Here is an 11,171-nt window from a genome sequence, read left to right on the forward strand (position 1 = left end):
ACTGGGCCCGTGAGCCACAACTACTGAGCCTGCGCATCTGGAGCCTGTGCTCCGCAACAAGAGAGGCCACGATAGTGAGAGGCCCGCGCACCGCGATGAAGAGTGGCCCCCGCTCGCCGCAACTAGAGAAAGCCCGTGCACAGAAACGAAGACCCCACACAGCCAAAAAAAAAAAAAAATGTATTCCAGCGCTGCACTGTATATGATAATGAAAAGTTGGAAACATTTAAAAAAAAAAAAAAAGATCTAAATGTAAAACTGGATACCACAAAACTCCTAGAGGAAAACATAGGTGGGATACTCTGACATAAATCACAGCAATATTTTTTTGGATCCATCTCCTACAGTAATGGAAACAAAAGAAAAAATAAACAAATGGGACCTAATTAAAATTAAAAGCTTTTGCACAGCAAAGGAAACCATAAACAAGACGAAAAGACAACCTGTGGAATGCGAGAACATATTGCAAACAAGGCAACTGACAAGGGCTTAATTTCCAAAATATACAAACAGCTTATACAGCTCAATATAAAAAACAAACAACCCAATCAAGAAATGTGTGGAAGACTTAAACAGACACTTCTCCAAAGAAAATATACAGATGGCCAATAGGCACATGAAAACTTGCTGCACATCACTAATTATTAGAGAAATGTAAATCAAAATTACAATGTGATTACAATCACCTCACATTGGTCAGAATGGCCATCATCAAATAGTCTACAAATAATAAAGCTGGAGAGGGTGTGGAGAAAAGGGAACCTTCCTACACTGTTGGTGGGAATATAATTTGCTGCAGCCACTATGGAGAACAGTGTGGAGGTTCACTAAAAAACTAAAAATAGAACTAACATATAATGCAGCAATCTCACTCCTGGGCATATATCTGGAAAAGACGAAAACTCTAGTTCGAAAAGATACATGCACTCCAATGTTCATAGCAGCACTATTTACAATAGCCAAGACATGGAAGCAACCTAAACAATCACTGACAGATGAATGGATAAAGAAGATGTGGGGTGTGTGTGTGTGTGTGTGTGTGTGTGTGTGTGTGTGTGTGTGTGTGTGTATATGAAATGGAATATTACTCAGCCATAAAAAAGAATGAAATAATGCCATTTGCAGCAACATGGATGGACCTAGAGATTATCAAACTAAGTGAGGTAAGTCAGACAGAGAAATATAAATATCATATGATATCACTTATATGTGGAATCTAAAAAAGTGATACAAAGGAACTTATTTATAAAACAGAAATAGACTCACAGACATAGAAAACAAACTTATGGTTACCAAAGGGGGAAGAGGGGAAGGGGATGAATTGCGAATGTGGGACTAACAGATACACACTACTGTATATAAAATAGATAACCAACAAGGGCCTACTGTATAGCACAGGGAAATATTCAATATTTGTAATAACCTGAAAAAGAATATATATATATGTGTGTGTATATATATATATATACATATATATATGACTGAATCACTTTGTTATATACCTGAAACATTGTAAATCAACTATACTTCACTTAAAAAATAATAAGACTACACATCAGTAAAAACAAAACAAAACAAAACAAAACAAAACAGAACAAACAACATTGCAAGATAGTGGTTACTTCATAAGGGGAGGGAGGAAAATACAGTTGTACAAGTATGTACGGGGGGGGGGGTTTATTACCTTTCATAATGTTTTGTTTCTTAAACTGGGTAATTAATATATGTACTTGTTATTTTAATCTTTATAAATATTCTGTATGTGTTAATTTAAAAAAACCTCTCCATAGAATACTAATCATTAAAATTATTTGTGCTTAGGAGGAAAAGGGTGACTGGTAATAGATACACTCTCACTGATTTAGTTTCCTATTGTTGCATACCAAAACTAGAAGTTTAAACAACCATTTTATTTGCTCAGAATATTGTAGGTCATGAATTCAGAGCTCAGCTAGGTTGTTCTTCTACTCTAGTAACTCGGCTCCAATCAGCTGGTGATGGGGCAGGGCTGGAGGTGCATAAATGCTTCACTCACATGTCTGGCATCTTCATGCTCCTCCATGTGGCTTCCCTCTCTCCCTTCATGTGGCTAGTTTGAGCTTCCTCACAGCATGGTTGCCTTAGTGTAGCTGTATGTCTTTGATATGTTTTGTTTCCCCCCCTCAAGAGGGAGCATTCTAAGAGGTGCAGTTTGCATTTACAGATTTCCTTTCTTCCTTTCTCTTTCTTTCTTTCTTCCTTCCTTCCTTTCTTTTTCTTTCTTTTCTCAGTAGATTACAGATTTATTATAAGAGGATACTGAAGTATATGAACCAACAGCCAGATAAAGAATACATAGGGCAATGTTCTGAACAAAGCAGTTTCTATCTTTGTGGAGCTTGGGGGTCAGCATGATGGCATGTGGTCCCCAACATGGAAGCTCTCTGAAAAGGGCTGTGGTTACAGATGTATAGATGTGGTTACTTAACGCTTAATATTACAAGTTACACTCTGTCTCTTCTTCCACATTCTATTGCAGAGTCCAGATTCAAGAGGAAGTGAAATAGCCTCCACATATAGAAGGTGCATTGGCAGGTGGATTCTTAACAACTGCGCCACCAGGGAAGTCCACAAGTAGGGTTTTTAAACTTAATTTTGGGTTTCATATTCAGATTATTGTTTTTATATAACAATTAATTCATATCCTTATCTTTGAATAATGACTTCTAGAAAATAAATCTGATTTTCTATCCAAAAGTTGTGATTAAATAGATGATATATTTTTGTGTTAGAGAGAAGAGTTTAGAAAATTTCATTAAGTAAAAATTAAAACAAATCATACTGCCATCTTATCACTTAACTCTTTCTTCTTCGGCCAGAAATTCTTTGTGACTTATTTTGACCAATAGAATTGAAATGGGAATTCTGAATACAGATCTTAAAAGGCCCTGAGAATGTCCACTTTCACCTTCTTGGAATTCTTTCTCAGTTATGTGAGGTAGCCCAGGCTAGCCTGCTTTAGACATGTGGGCCTGCTGACATCCAGCATCAATTGTCAGAAATGTGAGTATAGACCATCAAGACAGCATCAAACAACCAAATGACTGCAGCCATTTGAAAAACAGCAGAAAAGAGCAGCAGAAAAACTGCAGTTGAATCCACGCCTTACTGCTGACCTTCAGAATAGTGAAAAATAAACAAATAAAATGGTTGGTATTTTGAGCCACTAAATTTTGAGATGGCTTGTTTTATAGCAATAGGTAACTGGTACAGATTGGTACCTAGAAATGGAGTGGTGCCACAACAAAAACTTGAAACATGGGGCATTGGCTTTGAGACTAAGTGGCAAGGGGAAGCTGGAAGAGCACAATGAACCTATACAAGGAGGCTGGGGAAGCAATGAGTAACTTTCTGGAGGAGGCTGGGAGAAAAAAATGGCCTACAATAATCTGGAAGATAGAAAATATACTCAGTGAATATGAGGAATTGCTTAATGAAATCTTTTTTTTTTTAGTGAAGTACAGTTGATTTACAGTATTTTGTTAGTTTCTGGTATACAGCAAAGTGGTTTATATATATATATTATATATATATATATATAAATATACATATATAATATATATATACTGTTTCAGAATCTTTACCATTATTTATAGGTTATTACATGAAATTGACTATAGTTCCCTGTGCTATACAGTAGGTCCTTGTTGGTTATCTATTTTATATATAGTAGTGTGTATATTTTAATCCCAAACTCCTAATTTATCCTGCCCCACCTTTCCCCTTTGGTAACCATAAGCTTAATGAGATCTTGAGGCAGAATACTGAGTGCTTCTAGTTCATATGATAGGGCACTATGAGAGAGACAAACTGAAGAAGGAACTATAGAGAATGCAAGTCAGGACTTGTTATTTTACATCTCCACTCTCTTCAGCTGACAAAAGGTTCTCAAAGTAAGAAATACCCTCCATGTTAAAGTCATGCTCTTCTAAAATTACCTTTAGTTCATTTTCCTCTTACTTGTAAGATACATGTAAAACTGTGGCTATAAATAGCCTACCAGTATGCATATTTTATTTAATCCATAAAATATTAACTTTGGGACATTCAAAATACCCATTGAATTAAGTAAAACATTTATTAATTTATTCACTAACTCTCCTATGTATTCAGAGATTCAATGATTTAGGACTTTAGTTAAAAATAATTAATTGAAAAAGTTGGCCTATACAAAGATTTTTTTCAAGTAAGAAACAAAGAACCCTATATCTCATAGTTTAATATATATTTTTAATATGACTCCATGTAAACTTTATCTCATTCATGAGAGATGCTGAAAATATTTCTTCTAATAAGGAACATTTGTGTATCTTATGGATGGAGTCTTGGAAGGAAAAGTCAAGTACTGACACACATAATTGAGTAGGTTTGTCTCTCCTGGTAGTTTAGGGTTTAAAACAAAAAAACTTTTTTTTTTTTAAAGTCTATGTGTGCCCAGTAATGGCATGCAGCACTCTCAGCTTGGTAAAAAGAATGTGGGAAAGAGTGAACAAGTGTGGGATTGCCTTTTAATGATTTCTCACCTTTCCCAGCTTGCCCACAAAATACCTCTGAAAAGATTCTTGGAACTTATGGAATGTAAAAGAAGGTTAGATATTTTGCTTTTCTTTCATACTTGATTATTTAGGTCATTAAAAGCAAGGTCAGTCTTCTAACCCTATCTACTGAGTTTCCATTAAGGGATAATATTTAATTACTGATGCTACTACTATTACTACTACTGCTGCTGCTATTGATATTAGTAGAATAATTACAACAATATTATATCTAATAGCAAAGCTAATATTATTAATATCTTATATAAAAATTAAGCCAAATAGGACTAAGTAACTCACGGTGATGTTCCAAGTTATTTTCCTATCCATAGGAAAAATGGTGAGAGATGCTTGCCTGTCCACATCAAATATTGGTGAGCAAAGAGAACAATTCACTAGGGAAAACATCCTATAGAAGGTTGTTCTTGATTCTGTGTAGAAAAAGAAAAACAACAAGTAATTGAGAAGTCAAACAATGGTAAATTGGGCACAACAGAACACTGGACTGAGGGTTGGCCAGTCTATACCCGACTCTTCAATACCTATGCAGAAGCACTCTTTGTATCTAGTGATTAACTAAGAAAGATTGAGAACCTGGGGAAAGAGAATTCATTTCCAGGAGATGAGCCCAAAATGGAGACATGAAATTTATCCTGTATTCAGGATAACCAAGAAGAATACCACAATGCCTGACGAAACCGTCACACACAAAGTGAACTACTATCTGATGTAGTAAAGTTATTGTTTGGGGAACCTTCTCTGGAGCAGCATTTGATGGTTTTGCTGATGACTGTAAACTTCCTGATCTCTTTAGTTATTTTTTGTAGAGTTAGGAGTAATTTTGAGGAGGGAGTTTGTCATGAGTTACCTGACTAGAGGTTGTATTTAAGCAGTTAGGTTTTCTGTTTGTTTTTAGTAGTGAGAGATGTGGCCAATCATGTACACGTAGAAAATCACTTTAGATTCTGGGGTAGTCTTCCTTAGAAGACTAATGTGAGAATAAAAGGTATGAGTCTTCTGAGATAGCTGATGGACCCCATCTGGCAGGATAATGGCCACTGTTTCAGCAGGGGCTTCCTAGACAGCTGACAGTGAAGAAAAACACAATACTTTGTTGGGGAAGATAGGTATGATCTCATTTGTCAACTCTGAATTACTGGTTTTGCTGGCAGAATGATGTGATGAGAAGTTTGCTAAGCATTGTTTGAGCTCTACTAGAGTCGTCAGTCACCAATGTCACTTTATACATTTCACACATTTATACTAAGCATATAAATACATACATATTTCATATGTTTATAAACTGTAAAAATACATGCATACGTTACACATACACATAAATACGTTTTATACATTTTACAGTCTAATCATACGAAAAAAGTCAGACAAATCCCAATCGAGAAAAATTCTAAAAATATCTAACTAATACTCCTCAAAACTGTCAAGATTACCAAAAACAAGGAAAGGGTGAGAAACTGTCGCAGACCAGAAGGGCCTAAGGAGACATGACAACTAAATGTAATGTGGTATCCTGGGTAGTGTTTTATACTTTTTAGTGTACAGATCTTGCATATATTTTGTCAGATTTATATCTGTTTCATGGTTTTGATGCAAAAAATTTTTTTTTGGCTGCACTGCATGCAGTATGCGCGATTTTAGTTCCCTGACCAGGGATCAAACCCGGGCCCTTGGCAGTGATAGCACGGAGTCCTAAACACCGATGCAAATTTAAATGTTATTTCTTCCATAAGCTGTTCTATAGATTCAACTAACCCAGCAAAAATCAAAATCCTAGCAAGAATTTTTCTAAAAATCAACAAGTCGATGCTAAAAATTTATGTGAAAATGCAAAGGAATTAAAAGAGCATTTTGGAAAAAGAATAAAGGTGGAAGATACTCTTAACCTGATTTCAATAATTAAAGTTACAGCAATCAAGAAAATGTGGTATTAAGAGAGAATAGACCCCCAGAAGAGCATAGATTCACAAAAACTGATCATATGTAAGGCCAAAAAGAGAGCCACAATAATTTCAAAAGAATCTGCACAATGTATACTATGTTCTATGATTGTTTGAATTATTTTGCTGTAAAAATATAATAAAAGGACTACCTTTAAAATCTAAAAAAAAAAAAAGAGAGAGAGAGAATAGAAACATAAATCCATGGTACAAAATGGAGTCCAAATACAGGCCCACAAGTAGTTAGTCAATTGATTTTTTTAAAGAATTTTTTTAGAGGAGTTTTAGGTTCACAACAAAATCTAGAAGAAAGTACAGAGATTTCCTATATACTCCCTTCTTCTACACATGAATAGCCTCCCCCCATTATCATCATCACTCACCAGAATGGTACATTTGTTACAAAGGATGTACACCTACATTGACATATCATAATCACCCAAAGTCCGTAGTTTACCTTAGACTTCACTCTTGGTATAGTACATTCTATGGGTTTTGACAAATGTATAATGTATCCATCATTATGGTATCATACAGAGTATTTTCACTGCCCTAAAAGTCGTCTATGTTCTGCCTATTTATCCCTTTCCTTCTCCCTCTGCCTCTGGCAATTGCTGGTCTTTTTATTGTCTCTGTAGTTCTGCCTTTTTTAGAATATCATACAGCTGCAATCATAGAGTAGACTTCTCAGATTCACTCCTTTCACTTATTAATATACATTGAAGTTTCCTCCATGTCTTTTCATGGCTTTCTATTTCATTTCTTTTTAGCATTGAATAATATTCCATCATCTGGATGTACCACAGTTTACTTATCCTTCACCTACTAAAGGACATCTTGGTTGCTTCCAAGTTTTCGCAATTATGAATAGAGCTGCTATAAACATCTGTGTGCAGGTTTTTGTGTGGATGTAAGTTTTCAGCTCCTTTGAGTGAATACCAAGGAGCACAACTGCTGGATCGTATGGTAAGAGTATGTTTAGTTTTGTAAGCAATTGCCAAACTGTCTTCCAAAGTGACTGTACCTTTTTGTATTCTCACCAGCAATTTACAAGTTCTTGTTGCACCACATCCTCACCCATACTTCTTGTCAGTGTTCTGGATTTTGGCCATTCTAATAGGTGTGTAGTGGTCTCTCATTATTGTTTTAATTTGCATTTCACTGATGAGATGTGATGTGGAGCATCTTTCCATATACTTATTTGTTAGCTGTTTATCATCTTTTGTGAGGTTTCTATTAAGGCTGTTGACCCATTTTTTAATTCAATTTTCTTTCCGCTGAGTTTTAAGAGTTATTTGTATATTTTGGATAACAGCCCTTTATCACATGTATCTTTTGCAAATATTTTCCCATTTGTGGCTTGCCTTCTCATTCTCTTGACCTTGTATTTCTCAGAGCAGTTTTAAATTTTAATGAAGTCCAGCTTATTATTTCTTTCATAGATTTTTTTCTTGGGTATTATATCTAAAATGTCATCACCATACCCAAGGTCATCTAGGTTTTCTCCTGTGTTATCTTCTAATTTTAGTTTTGTGTATTATATTTAGGTTTATGATGCATTTTGAATTCATTTTTGTCAAGGCCATATGGTCTGTGCCTAGATTTCTTTTTTCATGTGGATGTCCAGTTGTTCCAGCATGATCTTTGTTCCAATGTAGTGCCTTTGCTCCTTTGTCAAAGATCACTTGAATATATTTGTGGGGGTCTATTTCTGGGCTTTCTATTTTGTTCCATTGATCTATTTGTCTTTTCTTTTGCCAGTAACACACTGTCTTGATTACTGTAGCTTTATAATAAGTCTTTAAGTGGGATGGTGTCAGTCCTCCAACTTTGTTCTTCTCCTGCAATACTGTTTTGCCTATTCTGGGTCTTTTGCCTCTCCAAATAAACATTAGAATAAGTTTGTCTATAACCATAAAATAACTTGCTGGGATTTTGATTGGGATTGTGCTGAATCTATACAGCAAGTTGTGGAGAACTAACATCTTGACAATATTGAGTCTTCCTATCCATGAACATGAAATATCTCTCCACTTATTAGTTTTTTGTTTTCATTCACAAGAGTTTTGTACTTTTCCTCATATAGATCTTGTACATATTTTGTTAGATTTTGGAGAGATGCTAATGTAAATGGTACTGTGTTTTTCATTTCAAGTTTCACTTGTTCATTGTTGGCATATAGGAAAGTGATTGACTTTTGTACACTAACCTGTATCCTACAACCTTGCTATAATCACTTACTAATTCCAGGACTTTTTTAGCCAATTTTTCAGATTTTCTATATAGAGAATCATGTTATCTGTAAACAAAGACAGTTTTATTAGTCCCTTCCCAATCTGTATACTTTTATTTCCTTTTCTTCCCTCATTGCATTAGCAAGGACTACTAATACCATTGTGAAAAGGAGTGGTGAGAGGGAGGCCAATTTATTTTTTTTAAATAGATCTTTATTGGAGTATAATTGCTTCACAATACTGTGTTAGTTTCTGTTGTACACCAAAGTGAATTAGCCATATGCATACGTATGTCCCCATATCCCCTCCCTCTTGAGCCTCCTTCCCATCTTCCCTATCCTACCCCTCTAAGTCATTGCAATGCACCCAGTTGATCTCCCTGTGCTATGTTGCTGCTTCCCACTAGCTAGCTATTTTACAATTGGTAATGTATATATGTCGATGCTACTCTCACTTTGCCCCAGCTTTCCCCTCCTACCCCGTGTCCTCAAGTCCATTCTCTATGTCTTCTTCTTTATTCCTGCCTGCAACTAGGTTCATCAGTACCATTTTTTTTTTTTTAGATTCCATATATATGTGTTAGCATACGTTATTTGTTTTTCTCTTTCTGACTTACTTCACTCTGTATGACAGACTCTAGGTCCATCCACCTCACTACAAATAACTCAATTTCTTTTCTTTTTATGGCCAAGTAATAGTCTACTTTTTATGGCCGAGTAATATTCTATTGTATATATGTGCCACATCTTCTTTATCCATCATCTGTCAATGGACATTTAGGTTGGTTCCATGTCCTGGTTATTGTAAATAGTGCTGCAATGAACATTGTGGTACATGACTCTTTTTGACCTATGGTTTTCTCAGGGTATATGCCCAGTAGTGGGATTGCTGGGTCATATGGTAGTTCTATTTTTAGTTTTTTAAGGATTTTAAGAAAGGTGCAAAGGTAATTCAATGGAGAAAGAATAGTATTTTCAACAAATGATCCTGCAACAATTAGATATCCATAAGAAAATATGAATATCACTCACATTTCATATAATATACAAAATTAAATTGACTTGAATCATAGACCTAAATGTAAACCTGAAATCATAAAACTCCTTGAGGAAAATATCTTTGTGAACTTGAGGTACATAGCATTTCTTAAATACAACATCAAAAGAGGCATAATAAATTTATGTTGGACATTATAAATGTGTAAAATTTCTGCTTTTCTAAAGAAGCTGTTAACACAATGAAAGGGAAAATCACAGATTAGGGTAAATGTTTGCAAAACATACATCTGGTAAAGGACTTGTATCTCACATATATAAAAGAATCTCAAAACTCAATAAATAATAAGAAGGAAATAAACATCGCAAGTGCAAGTGGACAAGATTTAAACAAACACTTCAATGAGGAAAAGATATGTCTAACATCGAACACAAGAAAAGGAGATACTCAATATCATTATGCCACCATGAAATATCATTATACACTGATTAGAAATGCTAAAACAAAAATAAAATGAAAAACAAAAGAGAACACTCAGATATACAACCTGACAATCTCAAGGCATTGGCAAGGATGTTGAGCAACTGGAATTCTCATAAATTGCTGCTCAGAATACAAAATATTATAGCAACTTTGGAAAAAAGTCTGGCCCTTTTGCTAAAGTCAAATTTTTATTTTACCTGAAGAGGGAAAAAAATTTATCTTCACGCAAGAAACTTGTACATGAGTATGTATGGTGGCTTTATTCATAATGGCCAAAAACTAGAAGCAAACTAAATAGCCTTCAATGGGAGAAAGGATAAATAATCTGTGATATACCTAGCAGCAGAATACTGCTCAGCAGTAAAAGGTAATCTAATAAATACTTATTTGACAGGAGAGATAGTATGATCACAAAGTTGGTTTTCCCAAGCCAAGTCTTGCCCATTGCACTGCGGATGTGCTGACCCCCTGTGATTTTCCCACATGTGGGAAACTTGATTGCAGAATTTGTGCTTGTGGGGTTAAAAAAAACCCCCAAAAACCTCTAATATGCACACATAAAAATACAAATGAATCACAAATGCATTACTCTAATTATGGGAAGCCAGGCTCAAAAGGCCACACAATTTATTATTCCATTTATATGACATTCTGAAAAAGGCACAACTATAGGGACAGAAAACAGATCACTGGTTGCCAGGGGTGGAGGTGAAGGTGAAGGATAACTACAAAAGGGCATAAAGTGATGGACTGGTGGACCTGGTCTATATCGTGATTACGGTGATGATTACATGACTGTATACATTTGTTAAAACTCCCAGAACTGCACTCCGAAAAGGATAATTTTTCTATGTGTAAATTGTATTTCAATAGAACTGATCAAATAAAAAATATATTTTTAATCGCAGGGAAAATGCTAAACCCCA

At 35.2% G+C, this 11,171-nt stretch overlaps 1 non-coding gene across 1 annotated transcript; it reads left to right on the forward strand.

The window, feature by feature from the left end:
• Positions 1 to 10,624: 10,624 nt before the first annotated feature.
• On the forward strand, positions 10,625 to 10,781 carry LOC118889367. The gene has a single exon (XR_005018503.1). It is a non-coding gene; the product is annotated as a U1 spliceosomal RNA (small nuclear RNA).
• The last annotated feature ends 390 nt before the right edge of the window (positions 10,782 to 11,171 follow it).

The sequence above is a fragment of the Balaenoptera musculus genome, chromosome X, assembly GCF_009873245.2.
Source record: "Balaenoptera musculus isolate JJ_BM4_2016_0621 chromosome X, mBalMus1.pri.v3, whole genome shotgun sequence".
NCBI lineage: Eukaryota > Metazoa > Chordata > Mammalia > Artiodactyla > Balaenopteridae > Balaenoptera > Balaenoptera musculus.